Source organism: Corylus avellana, chromosome ca9 (assembly GCF_901000735.1).
Source record: "Corylus avellana chromosome ca9, CavTom2PMs-1.0".
Lineage (NCBI taxonomy): Eukaryota > Viridiplantae > Streptophyta > Magnoliopsida > Fagales > Betulaceae > Corylus > Corylus avellana.
Window position 1 is genome coordinate 4,942,344 of NC_081549.1, and position 8,078 is coordinate 4,950,421.

Consider the following 8,078-nt stretch of genomic DNA (forward strand, 5'->3'; position numbering starts at 1 on the left):
GTATTTTGGTTTATCTTTTATCTGTCATATCAAACTAATTCGTGACTGCCACAAGAGTCGTTCGAGACATCCTATGATCAGTTAGGGATTGCTCGGAAGTGATAAGTACTAAATAAATTATCATGTTTTTGACATATTCATACAAGGAAATTTGATTTAATGGCTTTCGTTTCATGACATGCAAATTTCAGTTGATTGAACTACTCTTTTAAGACAAATAAATTGTTATGTTAATTTGTAATAAAAATTATAGTATCTCTAGCTATATATACTCTTTACTGTAATATAATGAGATATCAATATTCAAATGACTTGAATTAGTTCATAGCATTCAAATTCTACCGAGCAAATATTTAGTTAAATAATTACTTTTTTAAAAATAAAAAAGACTTATATTGAACTTTATTTTAGTTATCTATTTTTACTATTCTATATAAATATTTTTTCCCTAACAACCATCATATTTTTGAAATTCCATGATCATTGTAGCATTTGATATCATTTCTTTCATCTGCTACCAGTAAAATTAAAACAGAAAAAAGGAAATAAAATAAAAAAAATTGACCCAAATACGAACTTTGGAAGGAATTGCTTACCGAGACAAGGAAGAGAGTTTTCTCTTACTTGATATTTGTATTTCTTTCATTTTGTGATAATGAAATTTAAAAAAGAAAAAGAAAAAACTTGAAATTGTAAGTGGGGGTAAATTCGTCCAGAAAGATTTTAAAGCAGTTACCCCCCAGTAAATTAATCCATTAGATTACCTCTTTAACGCATCGAGACGTCGGATTTTAAGTACTTTATTAACCTGCATGTGCTGACACTCGACTTGACGCCACAACGTGTCCGACCCGCATTCACAAACAACGACCTGTGGGCCCCCACGACCCCCCCACAACCACGACCTACGGGCCACGTGGTACTTAAGTCCACGCCACAGTGGGCCGGGCGAAGACAAAGGTGGGATTAACGACGCTGCGCCGTTAGGCTGTCCTGGCGGTAGGTAGCAGCCGTGGTCCTGGACAAGGTCGGGGACGACACGCACGGATCTCGTGACGGCGACCGTCAAGTCCGCCACCACGTGTAAGGACTAAATTAGAAGCCGCCTTGAGAGCCAGTAGTAGTGTCACACGTGTTGGTGCCTGTGGAAACCTTGGGAAGTTGAGAGGACAGGTGAGACGCTAGAATCAGGACCAGAAAATCAGAGATTGAGATCTCCTCAGGACCAGTCTCAGGTTTTGCGCTTTACTTTCCCGTCAAAATACGAGTAATAATCACACAAAGAGTCCTAAAATTCTGAATTTTTTCGAATGTGATTTAATTTTTATAATTATTATTAAAATTTAGATGATTATTATAGAATTTTAATTTAATTTTACTTATATCATTACTTCTTCTCAAAATATATACTGAATTGGACAATATAATTTATTTGACTAAACAGTAAACACCCATTTCTCTACACTCATAAAAAAGAAAATGAGAAGAATGATTTGAACTGGTAACATTTATTTTATGAGACGTAGTCTCTAATCAATTAAATTACTTTAGTGAATATGCTGCCACATCAAAAAAAAAAAAAAATTAAATAACATAACATTATACATGCTTTTAGATGCAACAAAACAAAAGCTTGACACTAAAATTGAATCCTTCGCATTGCACTTAAAATAAAATAAAATATCTTATTTTGTACTTGCAAAGAAAATGTTACGTATAAAAATAAAAAAATAAAGAAATACACGCATGTATGAGGTTGAGTGTCGAGACGTGGGAGAGAAGCATTAAAGATTCTTTGCTTACTCCAAGGATAGAGTGATGAATGATGATAGATAAAATTCCTAAAAAACTATTACTATGCATGAGTGATCAAATATATATATATATATATATTTTGAAAATCCATATTGGTAGATGTCATAAATGGATCACTGTTAATAAAAGGTCTCTGATACAAAAAGAAACATCTTCTGACCATACAATATCATTGGCCTATTTAAGAGTCATTTTGACTAGTCTATGGGCCGCCCTACTTGCCTCATGATACACATGATTTACTTGCTACTTTGAGAAAACATTTAGACCAAGCCTAACATCATCTACCGTATAATTTTATTTTTAAAAAAAATTAAGTTATAATATTCTTTAGGAGATAGTTATTCATCTTAAAGATAAGAAGAGAGACTAATAAATTCTAATTCCAAATAATCAATTTTCTTTTTCCTTTTCTTTTTGGGCACAATAAAACTCTCCTATTGATCAGCACATCATATTCCAAATTAATTATCCATTTTATATATTGAGAAGTTCACAATTTTATTTATTTTTTGATTGAGAAGTTCACATTGAAGACACATAGACTTGTATAGAATTTTTTTTTTTTTTTTTTTTTTTTTTTTAAAAGATACAAGACCTTGTATATGTAGGTGACTTTAGACTTTCCTTTTTCCTTTTCACTTTTGATCTTTAGTTTGCGTTTCTTTCATTTTTGGGGTGGCGGCTTGGAGGCAACCAAATGCGGTTATTCTATATGGGTGTGACCATGATAGCATTTACTTGTTAAGAATTACTTAGGACGGGCCTAGACAGGCCTTCCCTCAAAACCAATTGAACCATTAGCCATCACTTGACTCAGCTTTATTAGGACATCAGTAAAACTTAAGAAGACTAATTCTAATCAAGCTTGTGTGAGTGATTCTCCAATACAGAAAGTTGAAACTACACCATAGTACATGCCCAACCTTATTGAAATTTTCTTGAAACCATTACATAATTACATCACAATCACTGATGGTAAAACAAATATAAAAAAACATGTGTTTAATAATGCAAAATCGCGAGACCAAATGCATGTTGCATAACCTCTTTGAACCCAATTGTGGTTCAAAACTCATGGTCTAGGCCTGAAATTGATGTCTGACTGAAGCCCATCTTGATGAGGGTCTCGCCAATGGGCCATGGCCTGGCCCATTCCAGTAGGAGCTCATTCACCAGCCGACAGTAATTCTTTTTACCCCAACCAGTAAAGGTAATGTTCTTTTTTTAAAAAAAAAAAAAATTCTTTTGCTTTTATAGGTAAAATAAAAATAAAAATAAAGCAGGAGAAAATTCATGGAGATTCCGCTTACGTGTGTATTTGAATTGTGAAAGGACTGAAATGATGAGCAGCCGCACGATCCCCTTTTCATTGGATTCTCTTATCCATAAAGTACGCACAATGATGAGTTCCTTCTCTTAACAAAAAGAAAAGAAATAATTCAAAATACCCGACACCATTATCTAACCCGCACCAACAAAACAACTGGATACTTCTCTTCTCTTCACTTTCTTTTTTTTTTTTAATCATTAATTTTCATACTTATCCAAATTAGCTTCTTATCTTCTGCAGTGAATTTTATATATATATTAGTTTAATAAATTGAATTGAAAATAGTTTTTACAATTTAGTTTTTTTTTTTTTTAAAAGCAAACTTTATTTAATACATATAAATTTTGGAGTAATGCTAGAAAAATAATGTGATTTCTAAAATTACAATTAGTCTTGTAATTTTTTCAACTTAGGGTCTGTTTTAGATTGCGCTTGAGAGGTTTAAAAGTGCTTTTAACACTCAAAAAGTCTGTTTAGAAAAAAAAATTACTCGTTTGGTAAAAAAATTAAAAGCGTTTTTAAGAGTCCAAAAAACATAAAAATGACTAAAAACGTATTTTTGGCAAAAGCTTAAAAATGAAGTTTTTGCCCAAAAGCGTTTTTTGACTTAAAAGTTCTATTTCTCAAACGCAGTCTCAAACATGCTCTTAGTCTCCAAAAGTGTCGTGTCTCTTAACTTTTTTTTTTTTTTTTTGGTATCAATACTGTTAAAAAAGCAAGTGAGAGACACATACTATTAAAAAAACATATACTCACTCAAGTTTGTAAGAAATTTCTGTCTCTAACATAAAATGAATAGAGAGGTGCTATGGGTCGGGTACCAAATCTTTTACCAAAAGATCAGTATCAAAATAATGTGAAGTTTATTCTTTGGTACCCGTAGCATTTTTTCTTTATTAATTGTTTTAATCCTTTATACTGAACAAGTTTTGCATCATCTTTTTATTAACAAATTTAATAACCCTAGCATTTCTCAAATGGATATATAGAGCTCAACCTCGGTCTAGTACATATATAGAACACATATAACAATATACAAGAACTGGCCCTAACTCCTAAGTATAAGTTGTTATACACACATATATAAATAAATGATTTGTTTAAGTTTGTTAATGAAGTCATCATATGATTTTCCAAAAAATAAAATTGAAGTTACATGACATTTAATTTATTCACTTGATAACTTAAAGAATCTATATCACATATATAATTTTGATGATGCTATTTCATATTCTCTTGTTCTTCTCTCATCCTTCTCCATTGATGTGACATTGTCAATTCACCATGGAAGAAAGACAAGAGAATACATAAATAGCACAGAATTCATAAATGAAATTTATTCTATGTACTCTTCCACAATTTTTCCATTAATGTAATGTAAGTAGTTAAATACTAGCATGACTCTTATATCCTCATTCATGTTATAATTCTTTCTCTATCTTCTTATTTTTGTATGATTAAAGTGTCTTCAAATGCAAAAGATGAAAACCTAGAATTATTTTGTTTCAAAAGCAAGGACTAAGGAGTATATTTATGTGACATCAACATTGTAATGATTATGCAAATATACAAAGCTCTCTTATTAATACAAATTTTTTTTTGAAGCTCTTGAAATGATGTTGATGGCCATGATATGTCTACAATAGATCTAGGAGGACATGCATGGTGACGATGAAATAAATCAGGATCATCACAATTTTATTTCACTTTTTTTTTTTTAATTAAATGTCACAATCAATGGGAAAAAGGTAAGAGGGAAGTGCAAAAGAAGAACATTCAATCAACAGCTCACATTCGAAAGTAGCTTTTCTTCCACTAGTTTGTTAAATTTTTTGTTTTCTTTTTCTGGGGTTGACCCAAAACAAAGTTTACATTCAAAACAGAGAGCAAAAAAATTTACCAAATTGATCGAATGAAAAAGTTCATTCTCATAATCTTAATATTATACTTAAGAAATTACATTGTATACATCTCCAAGATCACAGCTAGCTGTTAGTATAACAAGTTAGAAATATATATAATATATAATGCAGAAAGAAACACAGACAATCAACTGATGTGACTAGCAAGAAATGAAAACAAAGAGCTAATTAATTAAAAACTACTGCATTTGCCATTAATTATTCAAAGGATCATGAGCAACTCAGGCCGGGATATTCTGAAATGCTAAGAAGAAGAAAAGCTCTATATCCGGGGGAGCAAAGAAGGCTATGGGGGATGATCTATTTGATATGCAGCTTGAAGAAGAAGTTACTCTTCTCTTCTTTGGAGCAGGGGGGCAAGATGAAATCTCAGGTATTCTGAATCTCTGAGCCTTTGGTGTCGAACACCCAGATACTAGAATGTCTTGTTGATCACCATTAATATTGTTATCCTCCTGCTGCTGCTGCTGCAAGCTGCTGATATTGTTCCATGATTCTTTGAAGCTTCTTGGCAACTCCATTAATGTTCCCGCCTGTTGGTGGCGCTTAGATGGTTGCAGATTTTATCCAAGGAAAAGTTGAAAAGTTGCACCAGCTATTATTGTAAAGTAGATATAGAAAATGACCCTTTTTTGGCTTCTACTAAAACTCAGCTAGTGTTTAGCAATTAGCATACACACTTCAAAGCTGTCGACAGAGTCATGAGCAACAGAGATCCTCCAAAACACCCATTTGACTATTTTATCTCATCTTTCATGGAAAACTATTTGAGGGATTCAGAAGTTTCTGCCAAATACCAAGAAAAATCCAAAATCTAGCTAGGTGAGGTGAGGTGAGGGAGAACAACTGCTACCACTAGAAGAAAATTTTTATTCAAAAACCCCCTACCAAATCCTGATAAGATTGAAGCCTTCTTGGATAAATTAGAAAAAATCCTAAACATGATAAAACCAACTACTTCCCTTCTAGTACTCCTTGGAAGCACCACCATTTGCTAGCTCCAGCCAATACCTACAATAGCACTTTATACATGATGAAAAAAAAGAGAGAGCTTGCCTTTTAACTAGATAATATCTTTTTTAATATATAACTTTAAATCAAATATACATATATAGTCTATATGGATATAGGAATTGCCAATCAGAATAGGTGGAATCTGCCAAAAGAAAAGTTTCTGCTTTACAACATGTCATAATTATGGTGTAGGGAGAAGCTTTTTTCAATTATACCTATTGAACTCTGAAAGGCACAATCATAAGCGGGGAAAAAAGTGAAACAATATATATTGCAGAGCCCACTGGGAGGATATATGCCACAAACCTATGTCAGAATGACAATCATATCAATTACATTAGTATTCTTTATTAAAAGCTAAATCTTTTTTCCATTCTATTAATTTATTTTTTAGAACAACTGGGATAATCATGAAAGAATATTATGAGAATTTAAGATGCCTATTAGTATATGATGCAATCATTGTTTGTTCATATTAAATGCCTTCAAGATGCCGGTGGAATTATATATATACTTGTTCTTCCTAATTTGAATTTCTTGGTATCAAACTAAAGGTAAAAGAAGAAGATTTGTTCATCCGCACTATTGAACAAGAGCAAAGTTCCGCCGCACTATTGAGTTCATCTTTGAAATCATTTACCCTTGACTCCTTGAGGTCATAGGTTTTGAACTATTCCAGGCACTTGTGTGCCAATTGTGGAAATTCTACGCGGATGTCTCCCCACAATCATGCAAGCTGCAGAGGATCCAAAGTAATGCAATTGTGACGGCAACATGTGAATATTGTATAACTTAATCCCGTATTAGAAGAAGAGTGTTAAAATATTAATTATGTGATTAAATTTATTATTTTTACTTAAAAGTAACAAATTATTATTACTATTCAAGATTTTCACAAACATAGTTGTAGGACCTAGGAATCGCCTAAAGCCCATGGCATAGAAATTATCCGAATAGACTTATTTTTAATCTACCGAAGAAGTTCAAGACCCAACGAACTTAGAGCCACGACTCCAGAAGACTCTAGAATGCTCTACATGCTTATATATAAGGCTTAAAGTACACAATTTCAATACTCTACATACAATCACCGATACTCTCCTTAATAAAAAGAGGTTTCCCTTTCGCTCCTTACTTTCGGACCTTGTGGACTTTTGACATCTTCTATCCCTTTTGCAGATAAAGCTCCTCCCTAAAAGTCAACACATTAATTTTGAATGTAAAGAAAAATGGGCAGCGAAGAGATATAGATTTTTACATCTGTGACGGAAGGAAGATTTTTTGCCAAGTTGATGGGGAGGGAGAAGGTTTACTGGACAAAGATACAACTTGGATCATTGTTTATTTAATCCAAAATGCATGAAGAAAAGTAAAAACAAAAACAAATCAACAGTCCTGAATGTGGTCTCAAAGTGGAGGCAGAAATAGATATCAGCTGTCATCAGCAAAAATATTTTAAAATTGGAGGACAACACTATGGCCAAAACCAGGAAGAGAAACCCTCTATTGCAAAGATAGTGACAGATACAATTTCTATATTGAGACACTCCAATCTACATTCTTGGAACAAAATCAAAACTATTATGAAAGAAATGCAGTTTCAATTTCTTATGTACCCAATTGTTTATTTTCATCATTTAAATTTTTTGGTTCTAGATTTATCAGTCGAAAAGTGTTAAGCTTACAAACAAATTTTACAAACTGATGTGACACAATATGATTGGGTATGATTGAGTTTCTGAAAATTTATTAGTTTTGAACTTTTTGGTCAGTTTCAAGGGCAAGGATGAAGCAAATCCTGAAGATGGTGTTCATGTGAACCGCACTGAAGGAAAGATTAAAGAAGCAGCTGAGGAGAGATTTGAAACAAGCAAAAACAAAGTTGGAAGGATCTGCCAAATTCTACCAGAACAGTCCGGACTTGATCTGATACACCAAGAATTCAGATGTAGAAATTCCAAGCACATTAAAAAAAGAAGAAGAAAAAAATGGTA